This window comes from Misgurnus anguillicaudatus, unplaced genomic scaffold (genome assembly GCF_027580225.2).
Source record: "Misgurnus anguillicaudatus unplaced genomic scaffold, ASM2758022v2 HiC_scaffold_33, whole genome shotgun sequence".
Lineage (NCBI taxonomy): Eukaryota > Metazoa > Chordata > Actinopteri > Cypriniformes > Cobitidae > Misgurnus > Misgurnus anguillicaudatus.
This window is the reverse complement of record NW_027395283.1, coordinates 667,182-690,373: the sequence shown is the minus strand read 5'-3', so window position 1 is coordinate 690,373 and position 23,192 is coordinate 667,182. Positions and strand designations below refer to the sequence as shown.

The 23,192-nt window shown below is 37.8% G+C and overlaps 1 long non-coding RNA gene across 1 annotated transcript; it reads right to left on the bottom strand.

Annotated features, from left to right (window-relative positions):
- Positions 1 to 15,715: 15,715 nt before the first annotated feature.
- LOC141363177 (uncharacterized) lies at positions 15,716 to 17,796 on the bottom strand. The gene is made up of 4 exons (XR_012368648.1): positions 17,648 to 17,796; positions 17,471 to 17,571; positions 17,045 to 17,194; positions 15,716 to 16,000 (listed from the first exon to the last, which is right to left on the bottom strand). It is a non-coding gene; the product is annotated as an uncharacterized lncRNA (long non-coding RNA).
- Between the last annotated feature and the right edge of the window lie 5,396 nt (positions 17,797 to 23,192).

Below are 23,192 nucleotides of genomic sequence, written 5' to 3'. Positions count from 1 at the left end.
TTAAAAAGTGCGTTTTTAAAAGTGCACTTAAGTGTGTTTATAAATATTATGTTGAAAGTGTACTTTCTTTAAGTTAAGCTTAATTAGACATTAATACAAAGTGCATTTTTAAAAGTGCACTTAAGTGTGTTTATAAATATTATGATGAAAGTGTACTTACTATAATTTAAAATTATTTAGATATTATTACAAAGTGCATTTTTAAAAAGTGTCCTTAAGTGTGTTAGTGAAATATTGTGATGAAAGTGTACTTACTTTAAGTTCAAATTAATTAGATATTATTACAAAGTGCATTTTTAAAAAGTGTCCTTAAGTGTGTTAATGAAATATTATGATGAAAGTGTACTTACTGTAAGTTCAAATTAATTAGATATTATTACAAAGTGCATTTTAAAAGTGCACTTAATTGTGTTTATAAATATTATAATGAAAGTGTACTTACTATAAGTTCAAATTAATTAGATATTATTAAAAAGTGCATTTTTAAAAAGTGTCCTTAAGTGTGTTAGTGAAATATTATGATGAAAGTGTACTTACTATAAGTTCAAATTAATTAGATATTATTATAAAGTGCATTTTTAAAAGTGCACTTAAGTGTGATTATAAATATTATGATGAAAGTGTACTTACTATAAGTTAAAATTAAATACATATTATTACAAAGTGCAGTTGTAAAAAGTGCACTTAAGTGTGTTAATAAATAGTGTAATTAAAGTGTATTCCATTTAAGTACGCTTAAGTGGTCTTTAATTTGTATTATATTATATTATCAGCAAGTGCACTTTTCGAAAATTATACTTTTATTATTTTAAGCACACAAAAAGTATGCTTTCAATACACTTAAGTACGCTAATTTTTCACAAGGGTACTTATGTATACAAAAACCGTTTTAGACATTTACACTTTGATTTTTAAGATCATGAAAACATTTTAGTAATGTGGTGTTGTACTTTTTTACAGAAGTGTTTTTCTGTTGATTTCCTAAAACTTGACCTGGAGATGTTTTGGGGTGCCTCATCTCATTTTATTACACGGCTCTCTGTAATGCTTGATTCTGATTGGTCAGTTGAGACATTTGCAGGTTCGTTCTTTTCAAATAATAACCGCTCCAAAGTAATAACGCATAGCCGGACTACTTGCACGAGTGAAATCGCTCCGCGCCAATAAAGATCAATAAAGGCTGCGTCCGAAAACTCTAAATTGCTGCCTTCTGAGGCAGCTTTCCAAGGCAGCAAGGCATCAAGGCATGTCCGAATTCAATGTTTGGTTTACTTCCTGTCTCCTGAGATACCTATGCGTGGACGTACATTAAGAATGTGATTGGTCGAGTCCGGTCGAGTTCGAAAAAATAAAATGGCGGCCAAGGACGCGACTGGACCACCAATTTAGTGTAAATAAAGGTATATTTTCACTTTTTACACCTTTTAATTGCATTTCTAGCGAGAAATTAGTATTGTAGTTTTCAAATATATGATAAGTTATCACAAAGGCGCTCTCTGTTTAAATTTCAAACACGCTGCCTTAGAAGTGTGTCCGAAAGTCTTTCTCTGAGCTACCTTCATGCCTCCGAAGTCATTTCCTCATGAGGCAGCGAGGCAACGAGTCACTGCCTTGAGTTTTCGGACGCAGCAAAAGATTACTGTCTGTTTGGCGCCATCTTGTGACAAACACTCGACAACCACGACAAGACACAGACAGCTTACACTGTAAAAAATAATATGCCCCATCTACTCAATAAAATTGTGGCAACAGATTACAAGCAATATCATTAATTACATTCAACAAATCAAAATTGATTTAGATTTACTCTATAAATTCCTTAATATGTACATATTCAAAAAGCCAAACTGCAATTTGCAATTAAAATTTTTATTAAAATTTAAACAAAAATATTGTGTATACTAGACAAAGATCTAGCACTATACAATAAAAAATATTATGCCATATCTACTCAATAAAAGTGTGGCAACAGATTACAAGCAATATCATTAATTAAATTCCACAAATAAAAATTGTGTTAGAATCACTCCATAAACTCTTTAATAGTAACCCATTCAAAAAGGTAATCTGCAATTTGCAATTAGAAATTAATTTAAATTTAAACAAAATATTGGGTATACAGGACAAAGACCTAGCACTATACAATAAATTCTATTCAATTATACTATTTTAATTAAAAACATCCATTAATATTTTTATTAGTAATGAGTATTATATCTGATTTCAGAATGACAGACAAAGATGAATCAATACTTATTTTATTGCAGTCAAAAGAACAGGAAAGCATCTCATTTTAATGATGTATTTGTAACAGTGTACAATTCAAAAAGTATTTTACAGTCTTTAAAGAAAACCGTCCACATTTCCCGTCCACAAGGTTCCATGTTTGTGTTCTGTTACATTGATTCACACCCAGAAAATCAGACAGCAGTTTAGACTTACTGTACATAAACTTTGAAAAATCCAGCTCCAAGAAAAGTTTCTGAAACACCTGAAAAGATGCCTGGGATACTGGAGATTCAATGCATAGATCCAAGGATAAAGCATGCCCCGTGAACACCTTTAAGGCCTCAATAACAATTCCAGCATCCTTTGGGCTGCCACTCCTAGAAGATCCATTCTTTACAATTACAGCCATCACAAGCTGCTCAAGTCCCGCATCTTCATCTTTATCCTGCAACATTAAACAGCAAATATGTCTTAAAACCTTTATAAATGTATTCAGCTTGAATAATGAAATAATCCACACATTAAACTTGTATATTAAAATGTTTTAAAGAAAACTGGAAGATATGTGCAATGGATTAGGTATGTTTGAAATGTGCAATAATATTGAAAACTGATAAAAAAAATTCTCATTGGAATTACAAATAATATCAAAAAATGTTTGAAAAGATATATAATCTATATTTATAATTAGGGCAAATCTTTTCCCTACATTTTTTTCTGTCACACGACAGTCACATATTTATTTGTTAGCTCACATGTGTATATACACACACACATACACTATATACACAATATAATATGTACAATATATTCATTTTAATAATATTCCATCCTCACCTTTTGTTGTGAATAAAGTTCTCCCTCAGCAATGTTTCACGTTGCCTGCAGGAAGCTGCAGTACGTTACAGGCCTTCATGAACACACAATTTAGATAATAGGTCGCGAAATTAATAATAATAATAAAATGTTCAATTTACATTATGTAGAAAGCTTAAACATTTTAAAAAGACAACTTATACATTTAATATCTTACTCACCTTTTGTGGAATTAAATGAATAATGTTATATTTCCCCTCAGTAATGATACTGTACTCGCGGGAAAATTCAACACAGGGCGTCGCAATTGAGCACACAATTAATTTACAGCGAAGAATAGTTTATATTACCAATTTAGTCGAATACTTTGTGGATATAGTTAACACAAAACTAAATAAACCGAAAAAGACCGCAGTAAAGTCACATTTATTTTTATAACACGAACCAAGCGAGCGAGCGAGCAGAATTTGTCATAATAAATACATACATGATACATATCTATGAGAGTTAGTGATAAGAGAACCCACCCATTCAGAGGAACAGTATGATTGGTCAGTTTTTCTGTCACTCAAAATGAGTTGCATCTGGACCACCAATCGCAGCATGCGAATCGACGAATGCATCCTAGATATGCGACCTCCTGGGTCCTAAAGCTGAAGTTACGTACAAACCCAGTTCATATTAATCCTGGCTTATTGTAATTAATATTTACAAATTACAAACAAATTATACAAAAAAACCCTGCTTATAGACTTATAAGACTAAAGATTGCCTGAAATAATGTTTGGATAGATGTTCACTTTTAGAATAATATCTGGTTTAATTGAAACCCACCACAGGGTGTCTGGTAAGAGACTTAGTCGATTGATGTCTTATTTGGGAGTAACCCGTTTAATTGTCACCACACAACTCAAGCTTTGGATGAGCATCCATACACGTGTGTATATGTGTGGTTTTTTTTGCATTTACGCACAAACACACATAATATGAAAGAATCGTCCTTAAAGCAACAGCAAAAAGTTAGAGTCTGTATAAGCGATCTGGCTCAACTCAACCCTGAGTTCTGTGGGCGGGATGCTCGCCTGCACGTAGATCGCGGATGCTGATTGGCTGCTGTGCTGTATGCTGTGCGTCAGTCAATCTCGGCAAGAAAAAGAGATCTTATTAGCGAACTTTTATTATAACTATATAACAAGTAACAGCCCTTTTAACAGCCGCCCCCAGATTCCCGGAAGGGAATATGTTTAAATGCTGAAAAAGCCTCTAATGATAAATGTACATTACTCAGGAATATTAGGCAATTGTATAAGGCGTGCTATGGGACGTGTGTATGTCTTTGTGCCCACCTTAATATCTACAGTTCTCACTCTGCCGTCAGTCCCAGTGAAAACTTCTGACACCCGTCCCACTGGCCAGAGTGCTCTAGGCAACTGTGGGTCAATAATCATCACTGTTGTGCCAACTTGAGTATTTGCTGTGTCCTTTTGCCACTTTTGACGCGTTTGTAGACCGGGGAGATAGAACCTTAGAAAGTGCTTCCAGAAGTGGTCTGCGAGGATTTGGCTGTGCCGCCATCTGCGCCTGCTCATGAGCTCGGACTCTGGATATACTACTGAAGGCAGGGAGGCATCCGGCCGCCCCATGAGGAGAGAGTTTGGAGTAATAGGGTCGGGGTCGGCAATGTCAGATGAAGTATACCCCAAAGGTTTGGAATTTAGAATCCCCTCAATCTCTACTAATACCGTTTGCAGCACTTCAAATGTAACTGACTGTGCTCCTATGGTTGCGGTGAGTGCTTGCTTGAGAGAACGAATTTCTCGTTCCCAACAGCCTCCAAAATGGGGAGCATTTGGGGGGTTGAACTGGAATCGGATCTGTTTTTTGGCCAACTGTTCACGCAGTTCAGGGGCAAGAGCTGCAAATGTTTCTCTGAGTTCTCTTTCTCCCCCTTTAAAGTTGGTGCCCTGATCTGAAATAAGTTCAAATGGGTTTCCGCGTCTGGCCGTAAAGCGCCTAAGAGCCATAAGGAAAGAGTCTGTGTCCAAACTATGCAAAAGGTCAATGTACACTGCTCGAGTGGTTAGGCACTTAAACAAGATTCCCCACTTCTTTTCAGTCCTCCTACCAACCTTGACAGCATAAGGGCCAAAGCAGTCCATACCTGTCGAATAGAATGCAGGCCTGAATAAGCGTAATCTGGCTTGAGGAAGGTCTGCCATCTTAGGGATTTCTGGATTCTTTCTCAACTTTTGGCACTCAACACAGTTTCGTTGACACCGTTTAACAGCTTCCCTACCACGGAGAATCCAATACTTCCTACGCAGTTCAGCGAACACTCTCTCATATCCTGGGTGGTGGAGTTTGGTGTCATAAGCTTGTATGATAAGCAGTGTGACTGGGTGTTTTGGATCGAGAACAATGGGGTGCATGCTGTCTTGCTCAAGGTATGAACTGTGACGTAGGCGGCCCCCAACTCGAATTAGCTGGATCTCACTGTCAAGTTCAGGTGCTAGAGCCTTTAAGCGACTGTTATGAGCAAGAGGTTTACCAGCCTTTAATTGTTCAAGATCTGAGGGGAAAGACTCTTCCTGGCATAGTTGTAAAACTGTGACCTCGGCACTTCTGTAGTCATTGTCTGTTAGCCTAGCACTAGCCGCCCCATGAGAGGCCGTGGCCTCTATCAACTCTTGGAATGTCTTAGAACAATCAAGATAAGGAATTGATGTGCTGATTTCCAGGCATGACAGTGTGCACAAGCCAGTTTTACGCAGCTCCTCTCCATCCATATCGACAGGGTGTAGTGGTATCACAGGCCATGAACTCGGATTATCCTTTAAGAATGAAGGTCCCTGATGCCAACGGCTGTCTGGTCCAAGCTCATGCAGTGTCTGCCCCCGTGTTATGTCATCTGCTGGGTTTTCAGAAGATGGCACAAACCTCCAAGTATGCTGATCCGTGAGGTCCTGAATCTCTGCCACACGGGTACCGACGAAGACCTTGAACCGACAAGACTCCGACTTAAGCCAAGTCAAGACTGTGGTTGAGTCAGTCCATAAAGTAATGTGCTGAATGGGTAAGGTAAACTCAGTTTTAACAACTCTGGCAAGTTGAGCACCGGTAAGAGATGCACAAAGTTCTAGACGGGGGATGGACTGCTGCTTTTTGGGAGACACTTTCGATCTTGCTGTAATGAACGCTACTTCCACGTTTCCTTGCTGATCTTCTGTCCTTAAATAAGCAACCGAGCCATATGCTCGTTCAGAGGCATCACAAAAAATGTGTATGTCTCGCTTACTGGTTTCCTTGTCTTTTGCAGGACTTGTGTAAGATCTCGGAAGGGCAATGTGCGGTAGAGCTGACAACTCTGTCTCCCACTCTTTCCAAGTTTGCAGTAGTTCTGGGGGAAGGTTTGGATCATCCCAATCCCTTTTCTTATCCCACAAGCGCTGAACTATGAGCTTAGCTCTAGTGGTATATGGGATGAGGTAGCCAAGGGGATCGTATTGCCTTGCCAGGATTCTGTAAATGTTCCGCATGGTAGTCTCGGTATTGCCTGTGGGATGATGCTTGTAGGAAAGCGTGTCCTTTTGAGGGTTCCATAGCAGTCCCAAAGCAAATTCTGGCATCTCTGCCTGTCCATGAGTAATCCAGAGCTCAGTGCTTGCTGATTTCAACTCTGAGGGTAGATGATTGATGGTTGACAGCTGATTACTAGACCATTGTCTTAAGTCAAATCCTCCTTCTGCCAGTAAGGCTCTAAGCTTGTCAACGAAAGCTTTAGCTTCCTCTGTTGTCATGAAGCTTTGTAGGCAGTTGTCGACGTAAAAGCATTTCAGGACAGAATGCCTAACATCTTCCCCGGGTTGGCTGTGATCAAGGACATGCTTTTGAAGGGCGTACACAGCGCAACAGGGACTACAGGTGGTCCCAAAGGGCAGGACTTGCCACTCAAACACACTGGGTGTTTCCTGCACCTTGAGGTCTCTCCAGAGAAATCTCAGAAGTGGTCTGTCTTCGGGAAGCAATCGAATCTGGTGGAACATTCCACGTATATCACTGCTGACTGCAACTGAGTGTTCCCGAAATCTTAGCAGAACAGCGAGTAAAGATGGTCCCAAGACTGGCCCAGAGAGCAAGAGCTTGTTGAGGTTTTGGCCCTGATGTTGAAATGAGCAATTAAAAACCACTCTATTTTTGCCATTATGTTGGACCATGTGATGTGGGATGAACCATGAGTAAGTAGAGTCCTGTTCAACATGATGATCTACTTTAGTAACATACCCCGATCGTTCTAATTTATGAATCTCTTCTGTGTAGGCAGCTGCTTGGTCTGGATTTTAAGCCAATCTCTTTTCTGTAGATCTCAGCTGTGATATCACTGCTTCTTTATTTGCATGAAGCCGTGGCATGGTTTTGATCCGCAGCAGAGGGGTTGCATATCTTTTCACTCCATCTACTTCGACCCTGACTGTCTTGGTATCAAGGAGCTCAATTGCCTCATGATCTTGTCTGGATCTAGTGCTTGCCTTTTCACTGCGCCAAGGGAGCACATCCATCTGCCACAATCGTTCTACGTGCTTGAACAGATCTACATCAGAAGGTGAAGCTAAGGTAAAGTAACATGACTGTTCATTGAACTCATGCTGTAGATTCTGCACAGGGCCCTGTAATGTCCACCCAAGGCGTGTTTTGACAGCAGCAGGTCCCCCTGGGGGACCAAGGCGGACCGGCTCAACTGGAGTTATGAGATGGGGGTAGTCAGAGCCAATTAGCAATACAGGACATACAGTCTCTAGTTGCCGAAGTGGAAGTCCCCTTAGGTGTTGGTATTTCTCTTTCAACGCTTTGACTGGGTGTGTGTGCTCAGCCAGGCTTAGTTGTTGGGCCGTAAATGCTCCTTTAATGTGAAACACCTTTTTGGGTTGTGACAGTGGAGAGATGGAGAAGGACACTGTTGCACCACTTAGAACCTGAAGCTCTTGTCTGACAGTGCGGAGCGGTAAGTCCTCAGGTTTGCCTTTAAGCCCAAGCTGCTGAGCAGCACTGTGTAAAAGAATGGTTCTCTCTGATCCGTCATCTTGGATGGCATATGCAGTCATGTGGTGCTTTCCATTCCTAAGAATCACCTTGCTGATCTTCAAAAGAACCTTACGGCTGGCAGGAGGCTTCCGAATGAGAAGATGCTCCTTGGTAGTATTAAGAAGACAGGAGTTCGTTGTAGTAACAGCAGCTTCATTTGACACGGTCCGTGAGTTCTCAGATACTTTCACTGTAATGTCATGAAGAACTAGTAAATGACGGCTATTACACTGCTTGCAGCGCATTTTTAAGCTGCATTCTGCTGCTTGATGGTTCCTGCCACAGCGCCAACACCGGTTGTTCTCTTTGATCCAGCTACGTTTCTGATCTGTAGTAAGCTGCTTGAAATTGGCACAGTTATTCAAGGAGTGTTTAGTGTGATCGCAGTAAGGGCAGTACGGCTTTGGAGCAGCTTTCTCTGTAGAAGATGGTGTTGTTGTGTCAACCATTGCCTTTTCAGTGTTAAGTAGGATGTTAGCATTCTTGCTCGACAACTTGTGGTCTTTGAACACTTGTTGTGTCCGTTGAGCAGGCCCTCTGCGCTGATTGATTACAAACCTTGAAGTGTCATCCTGTACCTGGATCTCATACTCCAGCCATTCAGATAAATCCAAGAGGGTTGGAATGGGCACATGTTGGGGATGTATAAATCGACGGAAACTGGATCTGAAATCATGAGGTAATTTTCCCAACAGTCTGGAGACATGTGAGCCACACTGCAGTTCATTAGTACCTGTACTTCCAAGTTGGGTTAGCATACCAACGAGAGACCGGACTTTTAGCGCAAACATTCTGAAGGCTTTAATGTCCCCGCTGTTAATATTTGGGCCATCCATTAGTTCTGCTATTCTTTGTAATGCAAGCTGGTGGGGCTGACCATACTGCTGATCTAGCGCAGCCATTGTTCTGGTGAAGGGGTACTGAGAGTGGCAATATGAATCAGCGATCAGTAATGCCTCTTCTAGTTTGAGATGATCTGTTAAAATCTGAAATTTAAACATCTCTGTGGCATTTGCAGGAAGGGTGTTCTCTAGAGCAATCTTCAGCCTTGAAATTCTCGTGGATTTGGATGTACTAAGTCGGGTATGGTTGGCGTAGGACCTTTGTACATTGACACCTGTTCGACAGGAGGTACTTGACTCTGTGAGCTTTGAGTCACTTGGCGGCGCCACGTAGAAGTGTAAGGACCATATGTAGAATGCTCTGGCTGATATGGGGAATAATTGCGCCCATGACAGAAGCTTTCCTCCTCTTTAGGAACATCCCAACCGGTAAGATGAGCCTCTGGGGTTTGATAGACCAAGTCATCTTTTTCTTTAGCGCCCAATGGAGAATACGCAGAAGAGAGTCTGAAACGTGGTGCTGGCACAGGCCTGAATTCTCTTCCAGCAGTCTGTGTATTGCGTGGAGCAGGAATAGGTTGGTGTGCAGATGTAGCAGATAAAGGAGGTTGGGCTACGGGCCTCTGTTGTTCGACCTGAATCTGTAGTTGTTGCATCTGACGCTTTAGTTGAGAGAGCTCTTCAGCATACTGCCTATTTGTCTGTTGCAATATTTCTTTTTCCTGCTGAATCTTCTGCATAGAGTGAGACATGTACTCATTTGACTGACGAATATCCTTATTCCATTGTTTAAGTATGCCTGTTTCAGACCTACTTTGCTCAGTGTCAGACCACTCATCTGAACTAAGATGCTTTCCGCCTGGAGTCTGCAGTACACTGAATGCTGTTGCACCCTTCTGTTCGTCTTCATCATCTGGACGATTGGAAGGTATCTGAGTGTGTGATGACACGGGTACAGAATTTAACGTAGGCATGACGAAGCCTGTGAGATCATAATCTTCATATCGGACGGGAAGGGCTTTCTTCCTTCTGACACGCCCGGCTGGCTCTTTCTCTGCATGTATTGACATCTTAACCTGCAGTAAGTCTCTATCCGGCTCGAAGGACCATGAAATAATGTTTGGATAGATGTTCACTTTTAGAATAATATCTGGTTTAATTGAAACCCACCACAGGGTGTCTGGTAAGAGACTTAGTCGATTGATGTCTTATTTGGGAGTAACCCGTTTAATTGTCACCACACAACTCAAGCTTTGGATGAGCATCCATACACGTGTGTATATGTGTGATTTTTTTTGCATTTACGCACAAACACACATAATATGAAAGAATCGTCCTTAAAGCAACAGCAAAAAGTTAGAGTCTGTATAAGCGATCTGGCTCAACTCAACCCTGAGTTCTGTGGGCGGGATGCTCGCCTGCACGTAGATCGCGGATGCTGATTGGCTGCTGTGCTGTATGCTGTGCGTCAGTCAATCTCGGCAAGAAAAAGAGATCTTATTAGCGAACTTTTATTATAACTATATAACAAGTAACAGCCCTTTTAACATTGCCCGTTAAATTTACCCGAAATGAATTTTATCCACAGTTTAAACACTACATTGACGTCACAGCCAGCGGAGATTTTCAGAGACTGGCCGAGGTGAGGCGACGTTGACCGGTATATTTACGCGCGGAGCGCCGGCAGATTATCTGGAGCTCCCATCGCCACAAAACTCGAAGGAAATGTTTAAATAGGCGATATCTTTATGAACCTACTGCAGATTCTTGTTTAAAAAACATACATTCTCGACTGAAATGCTTTCAAAACTTTGAATGTTGGCACAATAACAGAAATATTTCCTAAATCCGTCTGCTCAGCGCTCACGACCTGCAATACAACCCGGAATGGTTTTTGATTTAAAACAGCTGATTAATATTACGTTGGATTTATTCAGTATTCGCTACATGCGCAGATACACAATAAGAATAGCTAAATCCTTCACAAAAACAATAAGTTGTTTTTATTCCAGTCATTTTTAAAGAATTTTAACACAAAAATAATAACAAACTACATGAAATTAATTTTATTAAATAAAGTTTACATATTCAATTTCATAAAATCTACAAGCCTGCAGAATGACTTTTTACAGTGTACTGAGACTGAACTTGACAAAATAGAGCATGACAGCTACGAAGCCAACACACACAAAAATACAGAATGGGCATTAAAACTTCTCAAAGACTGGCTAAAAGAGAAAAAATGGAGACAGACAAGTATGAAGCAGCGGATCTTAATAAGGTATTACGATCATTTTTATGCATCTGTGCAAAGTTTCGCGGAAGGATAAAAATGTTAATTGAAAACAAATATGCCAATAAAATGTTTAAAATTCATATTCATGTCCAGTTTTTTTTCTTATGTGGCAAGTAGCCGTGTAATAAGCGGGATAATGTAGAGGCAGCCGGTAGTTATTGGGAAATAAGCCCCTTCAGTGTGATACAAGACCCTCCGCTTCGCGTCGGGTCCTGATCACATTGTCGGGGCTTTTTTCCCAATAACTACCGGCTGCCTCTACATTATCCCTTACATAGATTTGCCCATCCTATCGAGTATATGGTAATCTCAGGGACTACTATGTCCCAAAACTATAATGAAACACACACAAATCTCTGTATACAGTTATACTGATTGACTTTAATATCAAACAGCCATTACACATTGCGCTATGATTTAGTTTTAATTTAAAGTGGTCAGAATGATAAATAAACGGATCAATAAACCAGTTTGTTGACTTAAATGACACACGCACACGCACACACACAGGCACACACACACACACACACACGCACACACACACACACGCACACGCACACGCACACACACACACACACACACACACACACACACACACACACACACACACACACACACACACACACACACACACACACACACACACACACACACACACACAGCTTTCGAGTTTTCTGCTGATGTTCAGATTTGTGATCAGACTTTTTCTCCTGATTAAACTTTCAGCATGTTCAGTACTCTGTTTGATGAAATATGCATGCTGAAGATTGACAGGGTGTGGCCGGAAAGAAGCGCAACATGGCTCTTTGCATTTTTCCTGCGGGCGTTTGGCACAGAATGAGAGAAAAGGATGTGTTACAGTCTGACGGACAGAGAGAGATTCACTTTAATTCGCCTCTGGGCAACGACCGGTCCGTTCTCATATCTCTGCCACACAGTTTGTTCTCAGCAAAGCAACAGAGATCCAAAACACAGCTTCAGGCACGTGCACACATAGACATCAAAGGGGGCTTGAGCACCTGCCCTTTTTATTCCTGGAGAGAAAGTGCCCTTTTTTTCTGGGGTGCTTTAAAAAAAAAAAATAACTTTATTCATATAACAACTGATGTCTGTCTGTTTCTTGTGTTTCTTACTTGTTGCTTATTTAATTTAACATGAATTTATTCAGGAATCATTTAAATGAGATTTAAATTCTTATATAAAGAAAAATAGCGCTATTTGTGGCACACAAACGGTTAACAGATGAGTCCCGCCTCCAAAATTCACATCGCTAATGTGATTGGCTATACCTTTCCTTAGTCCTGCCTCTCTAACTTACTTCGCTTTATGATTGGCTTGTCTACACTCGTGCTGCATCATTCGCGCTTCAAGCGCCAAAGCTCAGCCTGAACGAGACGCGATCATGTGCATGATTATGCAGGGCAGGCAGCTACCGGTAAGTGTGTGAGGAAGAAAGCATTCTTATATTAACAGTTTTATGCACAAAATATGGGACACGTTGTTACACATAACGATTCAGGGACATTGTTTTCCACGACAATCCCATATTAACCTGAAGAGTTGCAAACTTGTAACAGTGTAGTGTAGTTTAAACAGACTGCTCATAATAAAGCACAAACAATAAAATAATTGCTAACTGCCGTAGTAAGCTTTTTTGTTTGCGTTTTTTGTAATGTCTGTTAAATAAGTATAATGTGTTATACTGGAGTGCTGGAGTAGATTGGGAAGAAATCTGATGGTTCAGTATTTTACTTGCCCAGTCTGAATTTTCACTGACATCACAAAAAAGTAAAATATAAAATACAAATAAAATAGGCCTAATCTATATTTGTTGTTTCTGACATGTGTAACCCTAATAAATATGAAACCTAAGATTAAAGGTGCCATAGGATGTGTTGTCATAATATGTTAAATTGTTCTTTGACAATTACATAGAAGGTATGTTGCTTTATTAAGTGCAAAAATTATCCAGAAACGTTTTTACATGTCTATTTACAACCCTAGAATTTGTCATTTTATTTAAATGGTCTATTTTTGCCCTATTTGAAAGGGTCATGAATAATAATGTTGAGCTCTGCTCTGATTGGCTCTGCTCTGAGGCTCATGCCAGCAGCTCACATTAGTAAACAGACCTTATATTTTGAGCCGTTGTCTGACAAAAATACATTTTGAGTAACAACTAATCAGCTAAACGCTAGCATATGATATAGCATTTATTGGCATGTAGCGCTAACTCTGCAGTCACAACTTTGTTTTTAGCATTTTAACAAATTTGTAATTAATGTGTAATTTAATGTTTTCAAAACATGCACATTGTGTAATGGCTTCCTTTGCTGCTCTATAAACCTAGACTACTAAGGAGACCATGGTGTCTGTGTGAACTGATTATTTTGTAGACATCTTTTGAAAATTAAACAATTGCGTGAGTTTGAGGAAGATAAAATGAATTAACTTTTTTAATAATTTTTTAAAAAAGGAAGTCAGAATTGTGTTTATATATACTTTTTGTTTAAAAAAAAAGAAAAAATATACATAATTATGAAAGGTGCCCTTTATTTCACTTGAGCCCCTGCCCCTCAAAATGTCTGTGCACGTCCCTGCACAGCTTGTAAACTGAAGCTCTGTTGTTTAGAGGAATTATCAATGCGGTTCACAAACATTAACTTAAAACCCATACGAATTGTCCTCAAATAAGACAGATCTCTGTTGAAACCTCCAAAATGAAGCAGAAAAGCACTGTGTCAGATGAGGATAGTGTCGAGTCCACCGTTTTTGAATCTTCTTTGCTAAGGCGTGCACTTTAATTCAAACTCCTCACACAAATATTAAACTTCTGTTGCCATCAGAGGTATTTGAACTGTGGGATTGTGAGATCTCCAATCAACTTTTTTACATTATGTGGTGGTTTCGTGGACAGGGTTTAGGTTAATCCAGGACTAGGCCTTATTTATATTAAGAAGTTGTTACCTTACCAATAAAACTAACGTTACATGTGTACATCTTGACACAAATCAATGTCACTGATATATGTTAAAAAAAGGACTATAAGCCCTGTCCGGGAAACCGACCATATGTGTTTGTGTGTTTCTGTCTGCACTATAACTGCATTCAAAACCAAAAATTACTTGTACATAAAGTAAAACAAATAATCTTTATCTTATTTTTTTTTTTAGATATATTATCTTAAATGTAAACAGCACAGGACACAAATAAAGAAATATTCAGTACTATGGTATACAAAACAATCTGATATCATTTGTGTATTATGGAAGTGCCATCTTTATGTAAGGTAGCAATTCACAGCTTTTAAGATGTAAAATAAATCTATGGTGTCCCCAGAGTACGTATGTGAAGCTGTAGCTCAATATACCACATAGATAATTTATTATAACATGTTAAAATTGCCACTTTGTAGGTGTGAGCAAAAATGTACCGTTTTGGGTGTGTCTTTTAAATGCAATGAGTTGATAAAACAAACACTGATCACCATAATGGTGGTTTGTTGAGATTGAAACTCAATTGTGCTCTCAATTTTTTCTCAGCACTAAATGGCAGTGCCGTGTTGGGATAATACAGCCACTTAATCTGCACTATTATAATAAAATCCCCTTCTGACATCACAAGGGGAGCCAAATTTCAAAAAACATTTTTTTTCACATGCTCGCAGAGAATGATTTAATGATTTAAGTTACTATAGTTCCCATTTTCTAGGTTGATAAAATCACTGGGGACCCAATTACAGCACTTAAATATAGAAAGAGTCACATTTTCATAATATTTAATTTTTATATTTGCAGGCATCTAGTCAGCATGAATGATATTGACAATCTGGAGCTTCATAATTTCTTTATGTCAGAGGATAGAGAGCTTCACCAAACTGACTGCAGTGGTCACACACACACATACACAACTGATATCTGGTTATTAAATAAATTAACCCCCCCCTCCCACACACACACACTTACTTTATCAAAAGTGACATTAAGCAATGAGATAATGCTCAGTCATGCTGACTATAGACTTTACGTGTTGTGGGACACATGTTTGCTTTCTGTTACATTATTTATGCTTTGCATGACAAAAGAGAGGACAAACTCTGCTGTGTCATGCTGTCACAGCGGTTGTGTGTTTCCAAATGAACGGTTTTTAACCTCAACAAACTTCTGAACAGAAACTGAGCCCAGCGGTCTTGTGCCAGAAATTCGAGATGCTACGCTGAAAGTCAACAACTGAATACAATCCGTATTATTTTTATAATGTGATGTATACAACAAAACATAATGCACGGGACTTGATTTGATTGCAAAAAGTTAAGCAAGCACAAACTAAGGTCAATTCTGCATGCAGACAGTAAGTCTTTGAAGAAATCAATCAAAGGTAAGCTATATTCACATATTAAACCTCAACTGATCAGCTAGTTAAACTAAACTTTAAAGAAAACATAATGGATCCATTAGATTTAAGGAGTCATGTTTATTAAAGCAGGAAGCAGGTTTTACAGAAAATAATGATCTACCATTGGATCTTCAAAGAAGTTTGAGACAATGAAATTTTCACGTGTGAGCACCGCCATCTTGTGGAAGGTTTTTGAAGTGCATCCCATGACTTCATTCAAGGGTTCAATCAACTTCTACATCCTTTCTGCATTACCAAGATGTTGAGATCGTGTTCACTATATAACTTGCATTACAAAGCATTAATAATTTATTGTGTAAATGTCCTCAGTCTTGCTTCAGTCCTAGAAAAAAGATCAAAAGAGAGAGAAAGACAATGTCAACTTTCACGAAGTCAACAGCATTTTATATATAGAACTCAAACTATATTTGGAGGACCCCAAGTAACACCATCACGGCCCCCTGTTGAAGACCAATGCTGAATACAGCTCGGTCATTGCTTCTGCGGTCGGCAATGACAGACAGACACATGATTTTATTATTGGCACACCTGTCTGCTGTAATACTCTACATTAGTTCACTATAAATCATCCAAAATGCTGCGGATCACGCATTGACTGCTGAAAGAGCAAAAACTAAAACCAGTCTGAGATGGTGATAAATTTACAATTGATTTTAAAACTCTGACATTTGCATTTCTCCAAGTGACCTTGCACGTACATACACATTTAATATGCTGTGGAGGTTTATGCCAAATATATTCCTATTGATTTTTTTGTCTTTTGCAAAAGTGGTACACAGCAAGGTTGTTCAGGACACTTCGTTGTCACCTAATGTTCGTTTGTAGCTTATTAAAACACAGCTCTTTAACTCAAAATAATAAGCCTTTCCACTTTCTCTGTTTAGAAAACCAGCATGTCAACATTACCAGCGGTGAGACTCGACCATCGACTTCTGTCCTGTAACAAACTTTGCATACTCACAAAACAGGTTACTGTCCTGTTGACAAAGCTTTCTGAATCATTATTTAGCAGATTTGCATAAAGAACTGATCTGGATCTGTTAATCTAAATTAAGTGCAGTTATTTTGTTTCGGGTGTGTTTCAGAAATATATGGAATTTGTGTGATATGTAAACTCATCCAAAACACGTTATACGCCGTACCACACCTCCAAAGATCGGCCTGCACTATCATGTTGTTTTTATTGAGCCCAACCCAGGTGACTATAGGTTTCTACCTGCAGTCCATTATTTAGCATCTTACATGTGATTAGTGCTTATAAATGTAACACAAACTTTGAGCTGTCTTAGCATAGCTGCGACACAACTCTCTTTCTGATGCACTAATGACATCGAAATATTAACGTGTGTGTGCATGTGTGTATTACATCATCACTGGAGGAAGAGGAACTGTGGCCGCCCTTCTTCTTCTTCTTGTGCTCTTTATCTTTCTTCTTGTCCTTGTCTTTATGCTCCTTATGTTTGTCTTTGTCCTTCCCTTTGTCCTTGTCTTTATGCTCCTTGTCTTTGGAATCACTCTAACAATATTGATATAAATAATATATTTAATAAAAAAATACATAAGCTTTATAAATATATAAAACCCCTCCTTCTATTGACCATTGAGGTCTGACAAGCTAATACGATTATAAATAACTCTCACATTATCACATTCATGCCAACATGTCACAGCTTATATGACATAAAATGGAAGTATGACATATCTACCATTGTCTCTTGTTATTGCAGTGTTTATTTTTTTTCATTCTTTCTGATTTATTATTTTGATTAATTATAAAAATAAACATTCTCACCTTATCTTTGCTTTTGTCTTTGTCTTTATCCTTTTTTCCAAACCCAAATATCCCCTGCACCTCGTTGGCTTCAGCCTTCTTCACCTCATCTCCTCCAGCAGCTGCAGAGAAACTCAAAGTCAATCACATCATTCTAGTCAAAAATCAATCGATTAAAACACTGAATCATTAACTTACCTGCACTCAGATCGAAGGACATGATGAAAGCTTTCTGACTCAAACCTGATCGCTTGTAGCTCAGTATTTTTTCAGCTTGTGTTTTTCACTCGGATCCGCCCGTGACGTCACGGGAGCTCCTCCTCCCTCTACCTGCGCCGGTAGGCGTTCCGCTCATTAATATTCATTACGCAACGCTTTTTTGTTTGTTTGCTTAGCCACGTGATTGGCTAATGGCTAAAATGCGATGTCAAGTCAATCGGTTTATAAATTGTAAGCGCTTGATTAGATGGAATACTTGCATATTTATGAGCTGAGCTGCAATATAAACGTTTTTAAATCCTCTTTTATCTTGTGTGACGGTTTTTGATCTAGGAAATATCACAGGCTGTGCAAAGCAGAATTACACATTTACAAAATACAGTTTCTCTATAAAAGTCCTTACAAAGTCTTAAATAATAAAAAAAATTTTTCAAAATATTGTTAAAATAAAACATGCACCTCAAAAAATAATTTTGAAGAAAAAATGTTCTTAGTATTTTTGTCTTGTTTTCAGAAAAATATCTAAAAATAATTCTAGTTTTTGACCAAAAATAACAAATTTAAGTGGTTTTGTGCATAAAACAAGCAAAAAATCTGCCAATGGGTTAAGCAAAAAAATCTTGAACATTTTTCTTAAACACTGAATTCAAGAAAATTTCGATTTTTTTGCTTGTTTTATGCACAAAATCACTAAAATTTGATATTTGAGGTCTAGAAACTAAACTTATTTTCTTGGGTCGTTTTGCTCATCAAGAAAAAGCATCTTAATATAAGAATTTTTAGATATTTTTACTGAAAACAAGAAAAAATTACTAAGACTTTTTTTTGCAGTGTGGTCAGTGTTTATAGATATTTATGTTACAGTGGAACAAACTATATATCTCAGAAAGTTATTTAATCATTACATACATGCATCCTCACATGAGATACTGACAAAAACACAAATATGACTGAATTCTGTGTCATTAGATGTACATTATTCTGTCATTTCCTTATACTTCATGTTGAATAACATATCAACAGTTAACAATAAAAATGGTTTTAAAGATATAAACAAGCTGTGCAAAACTATAACATGAGCAATGTTTAAAGGACATCACTTATGATGTTCAGATTCTCCTCCACTGAGATTTAAGGTCTTTTCATTACAAATGTGCACAGAAGTACACATTTTCATAGTTTCATATTCTGCAAATGTAATCATCAAGCATTTTATATGTATTTTATATTATATATTTATGTGGTGTATATAAAAAACAAGAGAGACTGTGGCTAGTTGTCACACTTTTTATTCCAGGTATAATGCTTCTCAGAATAGATTTAAAAGTCAGTTTCTGTACAAACACAAAGTTAAAAAAAGCGTACATGTACTGAACATTTCACATTCACGGTTTTAACACGGTGACATGTGTGAGACATTGACCCATAGCAGTGCACGAGGTAAGTTGTCAAAATGGAAACCTACTGACCCGACCTGTTTAAAATTTTAAACATATGATGTACACACTTCCTCAACATATCTGTATTTTATATAAAGGCTTAATTAAATCCTAGTTAGAGAGTAACTTCCCCACGTGAGATGAGTTCAGTCTTGATTTAATCCTGTAGAAAAAGAGAAAGAGAGAAAATGTAAGTCATCGTTTTTTCTCACGTAGATAATCATGCATTTGTCTGCGTGGTTTCCTTACAGATTTATCAGCATAATCTGTTTTTTTCTCTCTCACAGATGTATGTTTGTTTCCTACTATAGACAACTTATTCAGAAGAAACCAGTTGTTCAGCATTATAGGGGCGAGTCCACAACAGGTTTACTAAACCGTACCAGGTAGTAACTAGATTTAGATTTAAACTATTTTAAAATCTATTCAAGTGATATACTGTAACACCACATAATTAAATCAACAAAAAACAACATTTAGCATCTTCCTTCATGGTGCATGTCACTGAGATATGCTAATATTTGTGTTATTATTATTATTTTTATGTTTAATACAGATATTGAATAAAGATGCATTACAGGCATTGGATTAAATGCATGCTAACAAACATGTTATGATTTTTTTCTCTCTCTCTTCTGTTGTATGTGTGACATTTCTGTAGGACTGGGCCTTATCGATTGTATGCAACAGACATAGAAGTATATGAAGAATTTATTAACAGGCCTAATGCAAGGTGAAGATGTTTATTGTTGCAAATGTTTTCACTTTCTGCAGTGTCACAGGTGTGTATATTATAGTATCTTCACACTATATCTTGACCTAAAACTCGTCCTACCAACCCTATCATTATGCTGGAATGTTGTGTGATAAGGAAACCCCTGTCCTAAAATACATGTCCTAGCGTATCTGAAATACTTTCGCCCTGTATGTTTGGACCACACCTCAGTTACCAGACAACATTATCAAACTATACATGAAGCCCAACCAACGTCCTTTTAGTAATAAAAGAAGAATCACCAATTAAGATAAACTTTACATCAGATCATGACTCACATAAACCCAGAGACATTGGTTCAGGTAATGAATCACAATGAAGTACAAGATTTACCCCATCACTGGATGAAGATGAAGATCTACGTCCCCTACCACGGCCGTGTCCATGCCCATGCCCATGTCCATGTCCGTGTCCATGCCCATGCCCATGCCCATGCCCATGTTCATGACCCTTTTTGTGTTCTTTGTCTTTCTTCTTGTCTTTGCACTTGTCTTTGTCTTTACACTTCTCCTTGTCTTTACACTTCTCTTTGTCTTTATCTTTGCAATCACCCTGAAGAAACATGCATAACAACAGCATTTATGTAAGCGGATGGTATTTCAGAAGCACGGTCACCTGCTCATAGTCAATTTTTTTGAGTTCTGACTGACAGCAAATGTTGGTGATAAGACAAAGTTAAGCAAAATCATTTATGCAAATAAACCAGCAGTTCTTAATTATACAAACAATGAATCGTAAATAGCTCAATGATTTTGTTATAGAAATAAGCTTTGTTTCTTAATTCAGTTTTTTTTAAAGATAAAAATGTATCTATGTGTTATTAGTTCATTTTGTTGACTAGTATGAGTTGCATACAGATCACCTCGTAGCTAACAGATGAATCAGTTTTAATATAATGGGGTCTTTAGAAAACACATTAATAACATTTGACATGAAAATGATGTTGATGTAATGTGACGAGAATTATGAAATCCTATCTGATGTTTTCAGCTCTGTTCATGTTATTATCTCTCATCACCACTGAACCTCTGTGTGAAATCTGATACTTTCATAGATTATTACAACGACTGATGCTATTATAATAGAAACATATTCTCACCTTGTCTTTGCACTCTTTGTCTTTGCTCTCTTTATCTTTATCTTCTTTTTCTTTGTCTTTCTTTCCAAAACCAAAGATGCCTTCCACCTCGTTCCCCTCCGCCTTTTTCAGCTCTCCTTCACCTCCAACAGCTGAAAAAAAAAACAGAAAATAAAAAAAGAGTAAAAATCTGTTTGACATTGAAATCAATTTATACAAAGATCATGTCACATATATGTTAAATCTGTTTACCTGCGCCCAGATCAAAGTCCATTATGAACAATTTCGCAATGCAATCTGATCTGTTTTACCACAGTACAGTATATAACAGTGTGCACCGTGTGTTTTTACTGAATCCACACCCGACTTCCTCCACCCATCTGTGTGTAAAAACATCCACACCCAGATACACCTGGGCAAGTAAATGAGGAAAGGCATAGAGTAGATCATGAAGTATTGTGACACTCATCGAGGTGATTGGCTGAAAGGAGGACATAGATTTACACTGTACTGTACTGTACTTTATAAAACCTTACAACAAACATGATGATCACTTAACTTCTTCCACCCTGAAGCTATTTTGGGGATTTTCGCCTGGATTTGGCCTACCCAATTTCAAAAGCTTCCCATACCCACATGCAGAGGTTTACATACAAATGTTTGGTATCATTTTACAGGAAACCCTTTGAAATTACATATAACACTGTTGAAAGTGCTAAACATGGTTGTATGTGATGTCAGTCCTCTAATAAACACAAAAATAAATAGGCGCTTTTTGATGTTTTTTTTCTAAAGTTTTTTTTTAAAAGTGTATAACTCTGGCCCTGAGTGCCTCAGCTCCCTGCAGACAGTTTTGTTTGATTCCAGCAATTGCCAGCTTACAGAGGAAAAAAGATTTTTTTCTCTATCATAATCTATGCAAAAGTTATTTTACTCCAACTGATGGGAGGAATAATACCCTTTTTGTATACAATTTCTGCCTAAAAACATTTGAAGTGCTCCCATAACCACATACAGTGGAATAAATGCAATTGCTTTATATCATTTTAAAGAAAACCCTTTGAAGTTACATAAAAAGCTGCTGTTTGTGACAAATATTGTTATTTATGTGGTTTTTCATATGATGAAACACCAAATTTTCTTTTTATATGTTGTAAATACTGCCTCTGATAGTGTATAACTCTGGTTCTGGGTGCTCTAGCAGACTGCAGAGAGTTCTGGTTGTTACCAGCAGCAGACAGTAAACACCCAAAAAAAGAATGATCTCTTTAGCATGTCGCATTCAAAAGTTATTTTCATTTTACTGAAGTGTGCGAAAATACATTTTTCATATAAATATTAATTTTTTGTTTTGGACATATAATAAATAACAAGGGATTATTCATGCACACAACCTAAGAAAATGCTGTGAATGGACTCATTTTTTAGAGTAGGACCTAAGAGAAAAGATGGTGTATCATTTGTGGCTATATGTGCTATCTGAGGCAGTCCACACTCAATTTTCCCATATGTTTACAAAAGACGATTTTTTACCTTATTATTCATTCAACTATTGTTGGATATGTGTTAATAATAGAACAAAAATAACGCTGTAGCCTTATTCCTGAGAATGAGAGCTTTCATTTGATATAAGACTTGCCCATGTTTGTCATACTTGAAAAATATGAAATATGTGAATATTAAATCATATAAAAAATTATGGGGGGGGTGATAGTGTAAATTAAGTGTAAATAACTTTCTTACAGTAAAAGATTTCTCAAAGTGATGCATATCTGGAGAAAGTAGAGAGTCTAAGCTTTCAAACAGTATCTCATATGTGTTACTGGGGTCCATGATGGACCATTAAAGATTAAAAGAATATTTTATTTGAGTCAAAATACGAAATTTTGTACCCGGGACTGGGTCCTCAGGGTTTAAGAGGTTAAATTATATACTCTTGCAAACACTACAAGTGCAGAGATGAACAAGTTTATACTCACAAAATATAAAACTCTTTCACAAAACTGGATTAACCAACAAAACCAGTTTATTTCCTTACTCCCCCATCAGCACAGTTCAGGTATCATTATGACATCTTTACACGTAAAAAGGGCTTGGGTGTGTCAAACGCTGCTTTTGTACAAACACTCTTTTAGTCAGAAAACTGTCTGATATCTGACAGGATTAACCAGTCACAGAGTTTCTATCAGACCTTACACCGTCTGTGATTTATCTGAAGATACAATCATTGTT